Genomic DNA, 20,992 nt, shown 5'->3' on the forward strand with positions numbered 1-20,992 from the left:
GTGTGTAGAGAGCAGAACACCAAGAGCTTTACACGTCTGCACTTAAATGGGTCTCACTCTTTCTTGAGCCCAGATGAACCCTTCACTGCCTGTCCCGTGAGATGCCAGAATGTAGAACTCATCTTTTTATTCTTAAGGGGAAACTTGAACTCCTGGGACATGTCTAAGGAGCTGAAAGGGGCAGAAGAACAGAGTAGCTTTGCATATAATCAGCCTTAACAAGCAGCCAGTTCCCCACGCTCCCTGCTGTCCCACCCCACCTGCCAAGGTCAGTGTCCCACGTAACAGTTATCGGCCAACTGCCATTAGAAACGAATCTGAAGCCAACAGCCAAGGCTGCCCACCCCATCCCCCCAATATGAGGGACTAAAGCACTTCAAAAGGCAATGAGATCATCTTAGTGGCTTGAGAACTATTTTAGAGGTGTCAAAAAGGCTACATAGACGGTTACTGGGAATAACATTTAACATCTCAAAAGAACCAGTCAGAAAATCATCTGCTAACTCTTACAGAGATTTGAGAATTTTCCAAAAATCTAGATAGACAAGTGGGAGAGAAATACTTTTCAAACGGAAGATAAATAGCTAAACATGAATCCTTGAACAATTCTCTTACCCCATCATTTAGCCAGCATGAAAAGTCCTACTTTCCAGTCAGCCCTAATTCATCAAAGCCTGAATGACGGGTGATGGTAAAGGTACTGTGTCTGCTGAGGACTAAAACAGATTTCACAAAATGCTTGGAGTTTATCCACACGGCCCAACTCATTTGCATTGTTAGCTTGCCTCCTTGCCTCTTTCAGTTCTCTTATGATTCCTGTATGCCTCTCATCTCTTTCCATGTATACCATGAAAGGTATTCAACTAACTTGTAAGCCTTGGTAAAAAATAACCTCTTCTACTTCAATAAATCCTGGAAATGCCATGGTCTAAACACAGAAGACCTTCCATATATCTAACTGCAGGCATACATTCCGTCTACCTTCCTGATTCCTCTCAAACATTCCTGTTCTGCAGCTCTGCATGATAAGCCTTTTATTTTGTCTAAGAAAATTTATTTTTCCAAGGTTTCATTTTATCAGCCTTTCTTTAAACTCTCTCTTCAAATATAATCTCCCAGGGCATGCTGATAGATGAAAGAAACGGGTTGCTGGAGGGACAGCTGTGAGTCTGTACCTAAGGACCCCCAAACTCACCAGGGCAGGCTCCTTAGAGAGAGGGTGCGGCAATGGTGAAGAGCACTGACCTTGAAGCCAGCTTGTCCTGAGTTTGAACACTGGCACTGCCATTTCTTCTCTCTGAGCCTTAGTTTCTTGCTCTGCCATATTGAGATCCTATCACTGACCTCACAGGATTGTCAAGAGTGAAAGAAATAGCGTGTGCAAAGGCCAGGCAGGCAGTGGACATGCTACCAGGGGTAGCGTTGGGCAGCACGGAACTGAAGGGCAGTGGCATCGCTGACCAGCCATGTGACCACCCGCAGGTGAGTCACGTGAGCTCGCGGTGCCTTGACTTCGGCCTCTGATGAATGAGACACATATGACATATCGTGGTTGTAAGACTAAATGAGTGAATATACATAAGTGCTGGCCACACAGTAAGTACCAGGGACAGAGGAGCCTGCTGTGCTACAGTCCATGAAGTCACAAAGAGTCGGACACGACTTAGTGACTAAATGACAATAGCAAGTACTACTGAAGTGTTTGCTATTATTATTCAATTCAGTCGCTCAGTCGTGTCTCTTTGTGACCCCAATGGACTGCAGCACGCCAGGCTTCCCTGTCCATCACCAACTCCCAGACCTTACTCAAACTCATGTCCATCAAGTTGGTGATGTCATCCAACCATCTCATCCTCTGTTGTCGCCTTCTCCTCCCACCTTCAATCTTTTCCAGCATCAGGGTCTTTTCCAATGAGTCAGTTCTTCCCCTCAGGTAGCCAAAGTATTAGAGTTTCAGCTTCAGCATCAGTCCTTCCAATGACTTCCTAAAGGACTGATCTCCTATAGGATGAACTGGTTGGATCTCCTTGCAGTCCAAGGGACTCTCAAGAGTCTTCTCCAACACCACAGTTCAAAAGCATCAATTCTTTGGTGCTCAGCTTTCTTTATGGCCCAACTCTCACATCCATACATGACTACTAGAAAAACCATAGCTTTGACTAGACAGACCTTTGTTGGCAAAGTAATGTCTCTGCTTTTTAAAATGCTGTCTAGGTTGGTTATAGCTTTTCTTCCAAGGAGCAACCGTTTTTTAATTTCATGGGTGCAATCACCATCTGCAGTGATTTTGGAGCGCCCAAAAATAAAGTCCCTCACTGTTTCAATTGTTTCCCCATCTATTTGCCATGAAGTGATGGGACCAGATGCAATGATCTTAGTTTTCTGAATGTTGAGTTTTAAGCTAGCTTTTTCACTCTCCTCTTTCACTTTCATCCAGAGGCTCTTGAGTTCTTCTTTGTTTTCTGCCATAAGGGTGCTGTCATATATGTATCTGAGGTTATTGATATTTCTCCCAGCAATCTCTATTCCAGCTTGTGCTTCATCCAGCCCAGCATTTCGCAGGATGTATTTTGCATATAAGTTAAATAAGCAGCATGACAAAATACAGCCTTGACGTACTCCTTTCCCAATTTGGAACCAGTCTGTTGATCCATGTATAACTGTTACTTCTTGACCTGCATACAGATTTCTCAGGAGGCAGGTCACGTGGTCTGGTATTCCCATCTCTTGGAGCATTTTCCACAGTCTGTTGTGATCCACACAGTCAAAGGCTTTGGCATAATCAGTAAAGCAGAAGTAGATGTTTTTTTGGAACTCACTTGCTTTTTCTATGAATCCAACGGATGTTGGCAGTTTGTTCTCTGGTTCCTTTTCTAAATCCAGCTTGAACATCTGGAAGTTCTTGGTTCATGTACTGTTGAAGACTGGTTTGGAGAATTTTGAACATTACTTTGCTGGCGTATACTAACTTAACAACTGTCCATCTTTTTCCACACCTGAAAGTGTCTGTGTCGGGTATGCAATAAGGACGATCTTAATAACAAAGAGAGCATCATAAAAGGCAGGAAAGACCTATAGATATATTGATTATATAGCCTGGGCCTGCTCGAGTATCTCTGTTTTCACCTTGTCCGGCTGCATGCCCGACTAAAGAGCACAACCTTTGCAGGGTAAGCTTGGGAGTGGAGGCCTTGTCTACCTTGTTCATCACTGTGCCTCCAGTGCCTAGAAGTACTGAGAAGGGTGCTTGACACATAGAAGACACTCAGTAATCATTCCTTGGTATGTCTGTTGAATGAATGGATTGGAGAAGGCAGTAACGTGGTAGCTATTTTTGGCTTGTCTTCAAGTGTGCACACTACTGCGCCCTAGTGGATCTAACTTTCATAAGCTCAAGCCTGCAGTGATCTGTATTACAAATAACCTCTGCGCTCACTTCTAGGGTCATCAGTTTCTGCTCAAGACTGGGATCATTAATCCCATCCACAGATATCATGTTTTGCTATATTTCTAACATTCCTCTAGTAACATTAGATTACTGTTTTCAACTATCTCATTTCTAATGGCAAATAAGCAACAAAATTTACTGATAATGCTAATACATGCATGCATGCTAAATTGCTTCAGTCGTATCTGACTCTTGCGACCCCATGGGTTGTAGCCCGCCCGGCTCCTCTGTCCATGGGATTTTGCACACAAGAATACTGGAGTGGGCTGCCATGCCCTCCTCGAGGGGATCTTCCCCACCCAAGGATCAAACTCCCGTCTCTTTCTTCTCCTGCACTGGCAGGCAGGTTCTTTACCATGGCGCCACCTGAGAAGTCCATACAAAATAGGAGTTCTCAAGATTTGGGGCAGTATTTTAACTTGTTTCCCCTATGGAGTCATATAGTTATTAATGATTAGATTTTGCAGTCAGTACGTCTGGGTATTAGTATATCAAAGAAGTTACAGAGGGAACTTTGGCTAGTGTTGACTTTTCTGTATGCAGTCTTGGCAAATGCTGGTCTGTCTATGTGATTATAGCTGAGATAGGCTACACTCTGATTATACAGAAACTTCTTTCTGTCACTAACCAAGATATTCAGGCTGGAACCTGCTTTTGACATAAAGAAGAAGAAAGGTCAGAGAAGGCTGGCATACCCTTGCATCACATATATTCCACAGCAGCTCCCCATTTTGAAGCTATAATTCTAAGAAATAAATTAGAACCAAATTAAAATTCTTCTTATAAGGCTTCCCTGGTGGCTCAGTGGTAAAGCATCCACCTACTAATGCAGGGACAAGGGTTCCATCCCTGGGTTGGGAAGATCCCCTGGAGAAGGGAATGGCTACCCACTCCAGTATTCTTGCCTGGGAAATCCCATGGACAGAGGAGCCTGGTGGGCTACAGTCCATGGGGTCACAAAGAGTTGGACACAACTTAGCAACTAAACAACAACAAAAATTCCTCTGTACCTCCTATGAGCCCTCGAACTAAGTATTCCTTCTCTGTGGTCCAAAATCAATAGTTCAGAACACTGTAGACATAACTGCTTATGTATGGATTTCTATCTCCTTTTATAGTTTTCTAGAGGCCAGTGTTTATCACCTTACCTGTCACACTGGGGCTTAATTATAGGCTAACAAGTGGACTTGGGTGCTCCAAATATTTTCACATTTTAGTCTGAATTACCTTCATTAGTTGTGCTTCTCAGGTTTGCATCCTGTAATATGCCAATGAGCCCACTACAGGGATCTAGAGTGAGTTTAACAGTGTAACCTAAGTCTGTGGATGTCAGTGCCTGGGGAGAAGCTGCCATGATAGGCCTGCCTGGCTCTGCTCCCCTCCATCCGGTGTGTGGAGAGGCAGGCTGCCGTAAACTTGCACTGGCTGCCGTAAACTCGCACTGGCTGCCGTAAACCCACACTGGCTGCCGTAAACTCGCACTGGTTGTTGTAAATCTGAACTGGGTGCGGGCCCTGTCTCTGAAAAGGCTTATACATGTCTCCTCCACATCTAATGGCAGACGGTAAGGGCTCCGTTTTATTTTTTTTTTTTTTAATTTTTTTTAAGGGCTCTGTTTTAAAAGAGGACACTAACTGCTTAATTTTCCAGGCAAGAGTACTGGACTGGGTTGCCATTTCCTTCTCTAGGGGATCTTCCCAACCCAGGGATCAAACCCGGGTCTCCCGCACTGCAGGCAGACGCTTTACCGTCTGACCTACCAGGGAAGCTCAACTTAAAAGTGAGAAAACATTAATAACTTTTGAGGTTATAGTGACTACATTTCCAAAGGTTAGTCCAGCGTCTGTGTGAATTTGAACAAGGTACTTGAGTCTGCTTCCTCACCTGTGAGATGGTATTACAGTGTTGTGAGGAGTGGCCGAATTCATACGTATTAAATGCTTCCTAGGAACAAAAGGAAAGCACTCAATAGATGGTAGATAAATCTTTTAGAAGAGTGTTCACCTGTAAGTAAACTTGCTTTTCAGAGACTTATATGGCTTGTTTGCTTTTCATTTCCACGTGTTACAAAAAGTATGCAGCTAGACTATTCCTGGCATTCCTCCAGCATTCACCTATGCTGGAGCCAACTTCTTAAGGCCTCTTACTGATGTACGTGCAAGAACTCCATGCATGGCACCCCCTTATGAGGGAAGGCAGTATTCTTCTCAGAGTCCCCTAAGAATTGCCTTTAGGTCTTATTGGCCTAGACGATCTCATATAATAGCTACCCCGAGCTGCAAGAGCAGAGAAGGCAATGGCACCCCACTCCAGTACTCTTGCCTGGAAAATCCCATGGATGGAGGAGCCTGGTAGGCTGCAGTCCATGGGGTCGCTAAGAGTCAGACACGACTGAGTGACTTCACTTTCACTTTTCACTTTCATGTATTGGAGAAGGAAAATGGCAACCCACTCCAGTGTTCTTGCCTGGAGAATCCCAGGGACGGAGGAGCCTGGTGGGCTGCCGTCTATGGGGTCGCACAGAGTCAGACACAACTGAAGCGACTTAGCAGCAGCAGCTGCAAAAGAGTGTAAGAAAGCATGCATTTCATTTCGTTTTCACATCTTCTATTATGAAAACTGAAAGGGAATGAGGAGGTGTTAGGTGCTTGTTGGATACAGAGTAGTGTCTACCATGGATAGTGGCAGCACTTAGTAACTTAGCAGTAGTAGTAATACTCATGGGCTTCCCAGGTGGCTTAGTAGTAAAGAATCAACCTGCTAATGCAGGAGATGCAGGTTCAATCCCTGGGTGAGGGAGATTCCCCCCTGCAGAAGAAAATGGCAACCCACTCCAGTATTTTTGCTAGGGAAATCCCATTGACAGAGGAGCCTGGCTGACTACATCCATGGGGTCACAAAATTCAGACATGACTGAGCGTGTGCGTGCACACACACACACACACACACACAGTAATACTAATAGAACTGTCTAGCGTTCACATAATACTTTGGCCACCTAATGCAAAGAGCTGACTCACCGGAAAAGACCCTGATGCTGGGAAAGATTTGAGGGCAGGAGGAGAAGGGGGCAAAGGAGAAGAGGATGAGATGGTTGGATGGCATCATTGACCCAATGGACATGAGTTTCAGCAAACTCCAGGAGACAGTGAAGGGTGGGGAAGCCTGGCGTGATGCAATCTATGGGGTCACGAAGAGTCAGACACAACTGAGTGATTGAGCAACAACACAAAATATTTAAAGTAGAAGCAATAATTATTCTCATTTTTCAAATGAAGGGTTTGAGGTCCAGAGTGGGTAGAACAGTTGCCCATAGTCTCATGACTAGTAAGTTATGGAGCAGCTTATAACTCAGGCCTTAGCTTTTTGGCTTCAGAGCAGAGAATTTCCCAGAATATATTCTTTGGTAAGCTAGTGTCACAAACCATTCCTTGAACAAAAGTTATTTGGTCAAACAAGCTTGAAAAAACTCTATTACTGGAGATAAACACCGAGAAGCCTTGCAGTGTTTACACCAGTCATTCATTTGTTAATTCTTTTCCATTTCTTCCCAAGCTTACTGAGCATAACACTACTTTTTCAAGTAACTCTCTTAACGTTCTGGAGAGTTGATACTACAAGCAGGATCCTCTTTGGAAACCATCACCATAGCCAAAAAAGAAGAAATGGTTCGGGGGCCTGAAGAATAGTTCCTATCTTCAGTGAGAAGGAGCTAGAAAGATCCAATTCCACCTCTGATCATGGAGAGAATCACTTTTGTTCTCTGAGCACTGAAGGGAAGAAGAGAGCCTAATTCTAACAGATCGAGAAGTTTCCTGAGAAGTTAAATAGGCTCATCCTAGAGCACAAAAAACAGAAGTGCCTGGAGTCAGTCATTCAGTTCACTGAAATAGCAAGGGGAGATTTTTATTTAAAAGAGAGTGAGTCACTACAGATTTTTTCTATATATAGAAATGTATTATTTGTGCCATCAATGTATAGAGGTCCCTGTGATTAACATTTTGGTTCTAGACCCTAATTTTCCAGCACGACATGGTGAGCGTCAAATCACTGTCAGGAAGATAATGCCATGCTTCTGTTTAGGGCCTTCACTTCAGCTGCAAATTGACAAATGAACACAAAGCCAGTTCTGACCTAAATAAAGCATTGAATTTGATGAGTCTAAAGTTCTGGCCCTTCAACAGTCAGAAATGCCAGGGTCATAGGGCTGAGGCTGTGAGAAGCAGTGGGCCTTTCCTGGCTAAGTGAATGACAGAGGCCTACATCCCTAAATGATACATTTTCTCTGAAGGTAAAACCCTCCCCAGGGATTCTGGTCAGGTGGCAGAGACATTAGCATTGTCTCCACCTTAATTTTAGAAACTATCATTTGCCACTTCTGTTTTAATTAACTAATTAACTTTGGTCTAATTAACATTGTCGTGAAGGCCCACTTTAGGCTATTTTCCAAAGCAACCGGCTAAGCCCTTTCACATTCATCGCCCGAATTACAATCTGCCCAGAAAATTGGCTCTCTTGTGTGAATTCCAATATATCCAACTATCAAAGCTTTGAAGATTTCCAATTGCTTAGATTTCATTAAGTGGTGATTCATCTTGATGAAGTGATTTGCATGCTGATTCTCCCTCTCTAGAATTGTCTGCCTCTTCCTTCTCTCTCTCCAGATCTTTTTTATCTTCCAAGGCCCAGGTTCCGCAATGAAACCCTGTGAGATTAAACTACCTCATAGAGTTTCCCTCATCTGGACTCAGAACATTTAGCATGCATTCCTCACGCCTTCTTCATTTATTATTTATTCACAAGCAATTACTGAGAACTGAGGATTGCCAGGCACTGTGCTAGGTCCTGGGGATATGAGGGTTGTTTTGTGTATGTACACAACAGTCTCACAACCTAGCTCATGAGATATTAAAAGTATCCGGATTAACATATACACACTATATAAAACAGATAAGCAACAAGTAGCTTCTGTATAGCACAGGGAACTCTACTCACTGTTTTGTAATAACCTACAACAGAAAAGAATCTGAAAAGGAACATACACATGCATACACATATATATTTTTAAGAGGTACATGCATGTATACTAAGTTGCTCAGTTGGACTCTTCGTGATCCCATGGGCTGTAGACCACCAGGCTTCTCTGTTCATGGTATTTCCCAGGCAAAGATACTAGAGTGAGTTGCCATTTCCTCCTCCTGGGGATCTTCCCAACTCAGGGGTCAAACCCGAATCTGTTATGTCTCCTGCATTGGCAGGGAGATTCTTTACCACTAGCGTCACCTGAGAGCCCTGGGTGAATGTAACTCAGATGGCCATTATATCTACTACTGTGGGCAAGAATCCCTTAGAAGAAATGGAGTAGCCCTCATAGTCAACAGAAGAGTCTGAAATGCAGTACTTGGGGGCAATCTCAAAAATGACAGATCAAGTTGGTGCATTTCTAAGGCAAATTATTCAACATCACAGTAATCCAAGTCTATGCCCCAACCACTAATACTGAAGAAGCTGAAGTTGAACAGTTCTCTGAAGACCTACAAGACCTTCTAGAACTGACACCAAAAAAGACATCCTTTCCATCTTAGGGGACTGGAATGTGAAAGTAAGAAGTCAAGAGAAACTGGAGTAGCCGGCAAGTTTTGCCTTGGAGCACAAAATGAAGCAGACAAAGGCAAGAGAATACTCTGGTCCTAGCAAATACCCTCTTCCAACAACCCAAGAGACAGCTCTACACATGGACATCATGAGACAGTCAACACCGAGATCAGACTGATTATACTCTTTGCAGCCGAAGATTGAGAAGCTCTATACAGTCAGCAAAAACAAGACTAGGAGCTTACTGTTGCTCAGATCATGAGCTCCATATTGCAAAATTCAGACTTAAATTGAAGAAAATAGGGAAAACTACTAAGGCATTCCTGTATCATATAAATAAAATCTACTATGATTGTACAGTTGAAGTAACAAATAGTTTCAAGGGGTTAGATCTGATAGACAAATTGCCTGAAGAACTATGGGTGGAGGTTCATAACATTGTACAGAAGGTGGTGACCAGAATCATTTAAAAGAAAAAGAAATGCAAGAAGGCAAAATGGTTGTCAGAGGAGACCTTACAAATAGCTGAGAAAAGAAGAGATGCAAAAGGCAAAGAAGAAAGGGAAAGATATATCCAACTGAATGTAGAGTTCCAAAGAATAGCAAGGAGAGATAAGAAAGCCTTCTTAAAGGAATGATGCAATAGAGGAAAACAATAAAATGGGAAAGACTAGAGATACAAAGGAAATATTTCATGCAAAGATGGGGACAATGAAGGACAGAAAGCAAGGACCTAATGGAAGAAGAGATTAAGAAGAGGTGGCAAGAATACACAGAACTGTTTTTTAAAAAAAAGTTCTTAATGACATGGATAACCACAATGGTGTAGTCACTCACCTAGAGTCAACATCCTGGAGTGTGAAGTGAAGTGGGGCTTAGGAAGCATTATTAAAAGCAAAGCTAGTGGAAGTGATGGAATTCCAGCTGAGCTATTTTAAATCCTAAAAAAAAAAAAAAAAAAAAAAAGATGCTGTTAAAATGTTGCACTCAATATGCCCTCAAATATGGAAAACTCAGCAGTGGCCACTAGACTGGAAAAGGTCAGTTTTTCATTCCAATTACAAATAAGGGCAATGCCAAAGAATGTTCTCGCTACCAGAGAATTGCACTCATTTCACATGCTAGCAAGGTAATGCTCAAAACCCTTCAAGCTACGCTTCAATTGTGTGTGAACCAAGAACTTTCAGATGTATGAGCTGGACTTTAGAAAAGGCAGAGAAACAAGAGATCAAATTACCAACATCCCCTGGATCATATAAAAAGCAAGGGAATTCCAGAATAATATCTACATCTGCTTCACTGACTACATTAAAGCCTTTGATTCTGTGGATCACAGCAAACTGTGGAAAATTCTTCAAGAGATGGGAATACCAGACCACCTTAACTGCCTCCTGAGAAACCTGTTTGTAGGTCAAGAAGCAACAGTTAGAACCAGACATGGAACAACAGACAGGTTCAAAATTGGGAAAGGAGTATGCCAAGGCTATATATTGTCACCATGCTTATTTAACTTCTATGCAGAGTACATCATGCAAAATGCCAGGCTAGATGAATCCCAAGCTGGAATCAAGACTGCTGGGAGAAATATCAATAACCTCAGAAATGCAGATGATACTACCCTAATGGCAAAAAAATGAAGAGAAACAGAGACTCTTGATGAGGGTGAGGAGAGTGAAAAAACTGGCTTAAAACTCAACATTCAACAAACTAAGACCATGACATCCTGCCCCATCACTTCATGAAAACAGAAGGGGAAAAAAGGGTAACAATGGCAGATTTTATTTTCTTTGGCTTCAAAATCACTGTGGATGATGACTGGCAGCTATGAAATTAAAAGAAAAGCTATGACAAACCTAGACAGCATATTAAAAACCAGAGATCACTTTGCTGACAAAGGCCTGTCTAGTCAAAGCTATGGTTTTTCCAGTAGTCATGTATGGATGTGAGAGTTGAACTATAAAGAAAACTGAGTGCTGAAGAATTGATGATTTCGAATCTGCAGTGTTAGAGAAGACTTCTAGAAATCCCTTTGACTTCAAGGAGATCAAACCGGTCAAATCCTAAAGGAAATCAATACTTCCTGAATATTCATTGGAAGGACTGATGCTGAAGCTGAAACTCTAATACTTTGGCTACCTCATGCAAACAGCCGACTCATTGGAAAAGACCCTGATCCTGGGAAATACTGAAGGCTCAGAGAAGGGGACGAGAGAGGATGAGATGGTTGGATGGCATCACCGACTCGATGGACATGAGTTTGAGTAAACTCTGGGAGCTGGTGATGGACAGGGAGGCCTGGTGTGCTGCCATCCATAGGGTCACAAAGAGTCGGACACGACTGAGCGACTGAACTGAATAGACTGAAGTTCAGTAAAGGGATACAGGATACTTATTAAGAGTCTACAGGGGAAGAGAGGGGCCCAAAGGTAGAAGCAGTAAACTGTACATGTTAAGAATCAGCAAAGCTTTCCAAAGGAACCAATTCAACTGATAAAAATTATTTAAACATTTCGATCTCTACTTAGATGTCCTCAGGACTTCTTTACTGGCTAAGGTAGGAGAGAGAAGGGCTCTCTCTTCCTGGCAGGGAAGGCCCCTGCTAACATGACAACCCCTTCCCTGGCCGGCCTTGCATCTCATCCCTCCCTGCTTGACTTTCCATACTGACCTGCCCACAAGTTTCCAGCTTTGAGGCCTCTATCCAGGTGGCTCCAGTGGTATTAAGTATACCTGGCCCCACTCACCTTCAGCTCTCACTTGGCCAACTCAGACCCGTTTTTTTTTTTTTTAAAAAAGCAACAACAACTTTATTTTTATATTTTTACTATTTTTTTTAATTGAAATACAGTTGATTTATTATGTGTTAGTTTCAGGTGTATAGCAACAGGAATCAGATATATATATTCTTTCTCAGATTCATTTCCACTGTAGGTTGTTACAAGTTATCAAATATAGTTCCCTGTGCTATATCTGTATTTTATATATAGTAGTATGTATCTATTAATTCCAAACTCCTAATTTATCCCTCCCCCTTTTTTCCTTTGGTAACCATAAGCTTTTTTCTTTTTTTTCTAAATTATCTTTCTTTTTTTTTTTTTTCCCTTTATTTTTATTAGTTGGAGGCTAATTACTTTACATCATTACAGTAGTTTTTGTCATACATTGAAATGAATTAGCCATGGATTTACATGTATTCCCCATCCCAGTCCCCCCTCCCACCTCCCTCTCCACCCGATCCCTCTGGGTCTTCCCAGTGCACCAGGCCCGAGCACTTGTCTCATGTACCCAACCTGGGCTGGTTATCTGTTTCACCCAAGATAATATACATGTTTCAATGCTGTTCTCTTGAAACATCCCACCCTCGCCTTCTCCCAGAGTCCACAAGTCTGTTCTATACATCTGAGTCTCTTTTTCTGTTTTGCATATAGGGTTATCGTTACCATTTTTCTAAAGTCCATATATATGTGTTAGTATACTGTAATGGTCTTTATCTTTCTGGCTTACTTCGCTCTGTATAATGGGCTCCAGTTTCATCCATCTCATTAGAACTGATTCAAATGAATTCTTTTTAATGGCTGAGTAATATTCCATGGTGTATATGTACCACAGCTTCCTCATCCATTCATCTGCTGATGGGCATCTGGGTTGCTTCCATGTCCTGGCTATTATAAACAGTGCTGCGATGAACATTGGGGTGCACGTGTCTCTTTCAGATCTGGTTTCCTTGGTGTGTATGCCCAGAAGTGGGATTGCTGGGTCATATGGCAGTTCTATTTCCAGCTTTTTAAGAAACCTCCACACTGTTCTCCATAGTGGCTGTACTAATTTGCATTCCCACCAACAGTGTAAGAGGGTTCCCTTTTCTCCACACCCTCTCCAGCATTTATTGCTTGTAGACTTTTGGATAGCAGCCATCCTGACTGGCGTATAATGGTACCTCATTGTGGTTTTGATTTGCATTTCTCTGATAATGAGTGATGTTGAGCATCTTTTCATGTGTTTGTTAGCCATCTGTATGTCTTCCTTGGAGAAATGTCAGACCCATTTTTAATATCATTTCTACTGGAAATTCTGCCCTGACCATCTGGGACATTACAGGGGCATTAGGTCTCTCTCTTCACAATCCAAATGAGCTTCTCCCTACACAGAATTTATCATCTTTGTTATTATTACCTGCTAACTGTGACCCCCTTACCCACATGCATGTGTGCACATGTACACACAATATCATGAATTTACTAATAAGCACATGAGCCATGTCTTACTCATTTTCTGTGTAGTTGGCACCCAACACAATACCAGACACATAGTCAGTGCACAAACATACTTGTTAAATCAATGAATGAATGGCTGGATGGATGGACAGATAACAAAAAATGATGTCTGAGATACACTGGCATTTGACAATGAAAAAAGAAGGACTAAAGATAGTGGATAATTGCATTTACTGAGCACTTGCTATGGGCCAGGTATTGCTCTAAGCCTCTTACAAGTAGTAACTCTTTTCATCCTTACCAATAAGGAAACTGAGGCAAGTAGAGGTGAATTTATCTGCTCATATCCACACAGACTAAATAGAAAAGGCAGGATTAGGAGAAAAGCAGGCTAGTTTCAGAGTCTATGCATGTTAACTACTAAACGGATATTCCCCATTCCAGTTCTTATACACTGTGGCCTGAACTTAGGAAAAACAAGACCACATGGGCGTGGAGAAGGACTCTCCTCCAAGGAGCTTCCCTGAGAACTGCTCCCTGGTTCTTTTCTGCACTGTATTTTCTGGGTATGGTCATACCTTCAGCTGAGCCTGACATGATTTACTTTTATGCTGCATATGAATAATGTACACAGAGGCCTGTGAGATAAAATCTGAACTTTAAGGGCTGCCTGAAATCTTCTCGATGAGTGGTGATATTGAAATATCTGCATAGATTCTGCTTTTGAGGGAAAAAAAAATCTGGCTGACCCATTTTTACTACTTATTATGCTTATTAATAATATCATTTTATTATAACTAGGAATTACAAGGATTTATACTACTTTCATGTATAATAATAGTTCTCCTTCCTCTCCTCCTTTCTCCCCCCCACCCTCCTTTTGCTCTGTCTAATCTCATATAAGGGCTTCCTGGGTGGCTCAGTGTAAAGCATCCACCTCCCAATGCAGGAAACGCAGGAGATGTGGGTTCAATCCCTGGGTCGGGAAGATCCCCTGGAGAAGGGGATAGCAACCCACTCCAGAATTCTTGCCTGGGAAATCCCGTGGACAGAGGAGCCTGGAGGGCTACAGGCCCTGGGGTTGCAAAGAGTCAGCCACGACTGAGCATGCACACATGCAATCTCATATAAAATCTCATGAAACAGGCAAGGAATCCTGATGTTTCCTAGCTTGGTCCAGTTTAGTTTAACTTCAACCAGTGTTTTTAAAGTAATCCCTTAATACCAGGCACATTGCTGAGTTCTAACTAGGAGTATAAAGATAAATAAGACACAAACTCTGACCTTAGGAGCAGCTCACAGAGTAGTGGGGAAGACCAACCCATACACAAATCATTAATTTTTATAGTATATGAATAAGGGGCCTCCCTGCTGACTCAGATGGTAAAGCCTCTGTCTGCAGTGCAGGAAACTGGGTTCGATCTCTGGGTTGGGAAGATCCCCTGGAGAAGGAAGTGGCTACCCACTCCAGTATTCTTGCCTGGGAAACCCCTTGGACAGAGGAGCCCGGTGGGCTACACTCCATGGGGTTGCAAGAGTCAGACACTACTTCACTTTCACTTTCATGAAGGAATGAAGGAAAGAATGCACACAGAAGCGGAGGCCACTCAGGGCACTTTGCCTGACCTGAAGGTCTCGGGGAGGCTTCCTAGGATGGTGATACCTGGGTTGAATCCCGACAGATGGAAGATGACACAAGTCAGGTGAAAACCAAGGGGTACGCTGTTCTGAGCGAGAGTATGATTGAGAGCCCAGAGGTTTGAGCTGAGCGGTGAGTGCAGGGACTCGGAGGCTGTGAAACGTGGGCCAGCACATACTGTGCAACTACTTTGCTACAGACACTGTGCCAGGTACTTCGACATACATTGTCTCATTGGGTCTTCACACAATATTATATAATAGAAAGCATTATCCCCATCCACGGGTAAGAAAACATTGTAAACTGAGATGTATACAGATGAAGTTACTTTAATTTAGTGCATATTTAATAAGTAGTAAGTTTTGGATTCAAACCCAAGTCCATAGATTTTTTTTTCATTCTAATATGAATTAAACATTCATTTTCTCAACCATGTAGCCCATGTTATTGTTGTTGTTCATAAATAAGGGCACCGTGAACAATTCTGTAACATACAATATTCATATTTTGACTCTGATTTTACACCCAGGAAAATGACCCCAAAGGTGACCTGTTTTGATACAGAGACAGATCAGTTGAGGTGACGTCATGCAACGAGGTAGCCTTTGGTGCCACTTACGTTCCGACTCGGCAGAAGCAGTAGGGGTGGGGAAGTGAGTCTGGTCGGCAAGGACGTGGATTCCAGTCCTGGCGGCTCTGCCGTGTCCGAGCTGGGGTCTTAGCCGGAGCCTCTGGCCAGTGAAGACAATAACACACACCACTCTCTGCATTAAGCTCACAGGGTCATTGAGAGCATGACACGGAGCGTGTCCAGGTTCATGAGATGTGACCCCTCATCATGGGGCCCTCTCAGCTCCTGTCGACCCCATACACAGCTCTGGGGACATAATATGAGGAGGCTCCATAACATCACTCTTTGGGAAGGTGACTGAAATAGAAATATTTGACCATGTAAATCTGGCCTGTAAGTGTGTGCTCAGTCGCTCAGTTGTGTCCGACTCTTTGCGACTCCGTGGACTGTAGCCCACCAGGCTCCTCTGTCCATGGAATTCTCCAGGCAAGAATACTGAAGTGGGTTGCCATTTCCTTCTCCAGGGGATCTTCCCAATCCCTGGACTGAACCCAAGTCTCTTAGGTCCCCTGCACTGGCAGGCTGGTTCTTCACCACTAGCACCACCTAGGAGGCCCAAATCTGGCCTGAATTACTGGACAATCACTGCTATATCCTGGGGGCTCCTGCCCGACCCCCCCCCCCTACACTTCCATCATATTCTTAAATGGTGCATTAAGAAATTTCCATTAAACTACTTTTTTAGCAGTCAGGTCTTCCTCAGAGTTTCAAGGTGACTTGTAGGAAATTAGCCATTTTTGTCATTCTCTTTGTGGTTTTGGTAATGCATTTATACTTCTTCATGAAAAAAAAAAACAAAAAATGGACTTTTAACTTGGCCTAGAACATGCAGTTCCACTTCACCTAATGTATAGAAACGAAAAGACGAACCCCTGTGGTGAATTTTATACACAACGTAATATGAAGCTCTGTTTGGTGAGGCAAGTACATGCTCACATTATTCACTTATGTTTAACCAAAAAAGAAAAAGCAGTAGTAGGAAAGAGTTACCACGTCCCTGATGGGCACACAACGGATACCCCAGGTGGTGGGAGCTGCCAGAGAACTCTCTCTGCTGAGTTAAAATGGGGAGCCCCAAATGCAAACTAATCACTCTGTTTTCTCTGATCTGTTATTCACATGGCTGTTTAAACTGGACAGAAAAAGAGAGACCACGAGTTGGGAGACAAACAGATGGGGCACTGACCTTCCTCTTCCAAAAAACAGACAATAACTGAAAACAAAGTGTGGTAAACCCAACAAAGCTCCCAGGGAAGATAAGGGAAGGGACGATCGACGTCTGTTAGGCAAGTCCCAACCACCATTAAGAGATAATAGTGGTCGATATCGATTAACATGCTGCCGACACAGGCCTCATGCTTTGAGAAGCACCAACTTCCATATGCCAAGTTCACAGCAACCACATGAAGTATATAGTATTATTATTATTATTATTCTTTGTTTTAAAAGTGAGAGAACTCAAGTGTAAAGAGGTTGTTTTGTCCAAGATGGCACAGCTGCTAAGGGAAACGGATGGTATTCAAACAGGGTCCTCTGAATCTAAACACCATGTTTTTTCTGCAAGAGCATCACTGATAAGTCCTGAAGAGGATATATCAAGTGGGTAACTGTCCCCCCTTCCTGTCTGCCCCCCGTGAGGGCTTTTGCTCTGCGGACTCGTTAAACTCTAGGGCGTTGTCTGCTGTTACGAGAGGCTGGCTGTTGGCTGGCTTCTGCAGCATACTCTCTGCTCGCCTAGTAAAGGCCACAGCAGCCTCAGAAATGACCCGAACGTGTTCTTCCTCCTCTGCCCACTTTTGACGGTGGGGCCTGCCCACGTGCCCCCCGGTGCAGGTCCAAGATCAGGAGCCGCTCCTCTACACGCAGGTCTAGATATGCAGCGCCTCAGTGCCGGCTGGGGGCTATGGCTAGCTAGCGGGAATGTGAAAAGGCCGTGGGGCACACACTGGCCAGAATCCCAGTATGCGGTCACCACATAATACTGCCAGAGCAACAGGAGTAAAAGCCGACAAGCAAAGATACTTTCTCCAGGCTCAGACGGCACGGGTAGAACAATGAAATACAGAGTAGAGCAGTATCAGCGTGAATGCCCACTGTGATGGGCAGAATAATGATTCCCAAATGTGGCAACGCCCCGCACCCTGGAACCCGTGAGTATGCTGCCTCCCATAGCAAAGGGACTTTGAGGATGTGGCTATGTTCAGGATCCTGAGAAGAGATTATCCTGGATTATCCAAGTGGGCCCAGTGTAATCACTAGGGTCCTTATTGGAACTGGTGGTAAAGAATCTGCCTGCCAATGCAGGAGACACAAGAGACACTGGTTCGATCCCTGGGTTGGGAAGATCCCCTGGAGGAGGGCACGGCAACCCACTCCAGTATTCTTGCCTGGAGAATCCCATGGACAGAGCAGCCTGGCGGGCTACAGTCCACGGGGTCGTAAAGAGTCAGACATGACCGAGTACGCACGCTTACAAGAGGAAGGCAGGGATATCAGAGTCGGAGAGAACTGAAGATTCTGACCTAGAAGATGGAGGAAGGGTCTAGAGGAGAAGGCAGCCTCTAGAAGCTGGAAAGGCAAGGAAATGGATCATCCTCTAGAGGTTCAGGAGGAATGAGGCCCTCTTAACACCATGATTTTAACTTAATGGAAGCCCTATTGGACTCCTGATCTATAGAACTGGAAGATAATAAATTTAAGTCATTAAGTTTGTGGTCATTCATTATAGAAGCAGTAGGAAACACACACCTTCTGTAATATCTGGAGCACCAACACTCCTGAAAAGATACCTTGATTCAAGCAGACAGAGAAGAGGTTTTCATCTTCTTTACACAGAAATCCTGTACGGTTCCATGACATTCTCCAAGGTTTTATTCTGGTTCAGTGTGAGACACACACATGCAACTAGAGATCACTCAGACAAGACCATCTTGTTATTCATCCCTAGGTTGAATTATTCAGTCCCCAGGTTTCTCATCACCCCTAGCAGAAACTGGGTAAACTGTCATTGTGGTCCCAAGAGGAAATAAATGGAAATCAAGCCCTACTGAGCCCCGACTTTGCTGCTCTGTATCCATGGGCCCCACTGTGCTACCCGTTCCATCTCAGCCTCTCCCAAGGTTATGTCCTGTCCATGGTACTCCAGATCCCAGCAGAGTTCTGGGCATCAGCTGAGGGGAGCAGGGTGCACTTGACTCACTGGGGAGAGCCTGGCACCACGGACAGTGTGCTCCGACCCAGACAGACACACGGTGACAATGTGGGGGCATCTGAGGGAAATGAGGGGGGACCCGAGTCCAGAGTGACCGCAGACACGTCTCGCAGGGACTCTCCCGCCACCAGGCACAGCCCGGAGTGCAGCCCCTCACCGGAAGGATGCACCCAGGCGAAGCAGGCTCTGCTCCTCCAGGCACAGAGCTGGCGGCCGCCAGGGCAGCAAACAGAACCCAGTGTTCCAGCCCGCAAGCAAACTAGCAAGCGCCTTTCCCTTTCGATAGTTCACTAATGAAAACCTAAGGAAAAATCGATTCCAACCTCCCCTCACAACCGGAGTCTAACTCCAGGATTTGTTTTCATCCAAAGGATGTCTGCAATATCTGATGATACTTGAGGAAAACCAGGCACACCGACTTCAGTGGAGAGTGTGCAAAGACACCGTGGCAGGATGCTAATGTGCCGAACGGGGGCTGGGCGGGCACGGACCTCGGGCGTCTGGCCTGTCTCTTTCACCTTCAAACTCCAGATCCCTGCATCAAGGCACAGGTTATCTAATTTCCCCTCGGACATTTCCAGAGGCTTTTGTTTAATTGCATTCACTGTGCAGACACTGCTTTGTGACTGCTTCTTCAGGGAAAACCGTGCAGGCAGAGCGTGAGCTGTGGGCTGAAAGGAGCAGACAGCCTCTAAACTCCAGGGCATCTCTACCTGTCCTGAGAGATGGTGAGAGGCCAGACTCTAGGTGTCAGCTGCTCCCAGATGCCCCGCCTTCTTTCCTTCTTTCTCGCCCTGCAACTTTCGTCCCCACCCCCCGCAGTCAGCGGACCAGGTCCCTCGCCTCCACTGAGTGCCAGGGGGGAGTCTGGGCATCTAAGAATGGACAGCGTGTTTCTGGCATAGGAGTTCTCACCTTGCGCACCAGGGATAAGTAACCACCACCATGGGCTCATGCAAAGAGCCTGATGCCCAGAGCCAGATGCTAACTCCTGTGGAAGCACTGCTAACAGCAGATGTTCTGACTCCTGGCTGTACCAACTGAAGGAGATTTCTCATGCCAATGTGCTCGTTTCCTCATTGTTGCTATCATATTTCTATACCCACAAAAACAATATAGCATATAAAACCTGGGAAAAAAATCAACGTTACTTCCTAGCACATGAATGCCAGATTTTTATAACATGCCTATTATTCTCACATATCACAGAGGAGCCTTGCCTAAATATTCTCCTGCCGCTCACTTTTCCACCAGAAATGCCTTTCAAATCCCATAGATCATGTTACCAGTGTTGAGTCTTCAGGAATCAAACTGACTCCCATCAAAAGCTTCCATTTACTGAGGATACACCAAGTGCCCAAGAGTAAGATTTATTTCATCCAGTGTGTTTCTTACAGCAGCCCTGCTCAGGAGGGTCAGTATGCCCACTATGCCGATGAGGCTTAGAGAGATAAAGACAATTGCTCACCAGGGTGAGCGCCTACCTCAGGGTATGAACTCAGTTGCTGCAGTTAAGAACCTCAGCCCTAAGACACCCCAAAATGTAAAGCTTCCTCTAAAGCCTGAGAAGCCAGTCTGCTGGGTCACATGCTTAGTCCCACTGTTTCTGGAGGAGGAGCAAGGCAGGGTGAAGAGACAGGTCCCAGCCCTCGACTTGAGTGAAAATTAATGAGTCAGATTCTGCATGCAGCACTTCATATCTGGGGCTCAGTGCAAGTGAGATGGGGATGGGGTCTGGGGTGGGAGGCGGTGAGAAAGGACGCTGCAGGCGGGGTCAGGCAGTCACTGCTGCTCGATGTGAAATCAAGCCGGAGGCACTCCAGCTCAAGGTTTAAACAGGCAGGGCCTAGAGAAGGGAAGGTGCCGTGTAGGATGTGAAAAAAGGATAATCACGGAGATGACACTGATGACGACAGCTTACTTTCATGAACACTCAGCACATGGCAGGTACTATTATCAGCTCCTCACATTCATTGAATCCTTGAAACAGCCCCGTGAAGGAGGCAATGTGAGCAGCCTCATTTTATCAATGAGTGAACTGGGAGACAGAGCCGGAAAGCCCACCGCCCAAGGACAGATATCTGGAAAGGATCTGAACCTTGAATTCTGATCCAAGCAGCCCGTGGCCTTCACTGGCGGAAATTATAAACGTGAAGGCTGTATTTGAAAGGGTAGTAAAGAATTAGTAGGAACCGACAAAACGTCAGGATTGAGAAAGACATTTGAGAGTGCGTCACTGTCGCCATAATTTGAT

General features: G+C 44.4%; 1 protein-coding gene across 4 annotated transcripts in view; it reads left to right on the top strand.

Moving 5' to 3' along the window:
• GRM5 (glutamate metabotropic receptor 5) overlaps positions 1-20,992 on the top strand; it is a 596,160-nt gene that overhangs the window by 527,237 nt on the left and 47,931 nt on the right. The window lies entirely within an intron of this gene.

This window comes from Odocoileus virginianus, chromosome 28, assembly GCF_023699985.2.
Source record: "Odocoileus virginianus isolate 20LAN1187 ecotype Illinois chromosome 28, Ovbor_1.2, whole genome shotgun sequence".
NCBI lineage: Eukaryota > Metazoa > Chordata > Mammalia > Artiodactyla > Cervidae > Odocoileus > Odocoileus virginianus.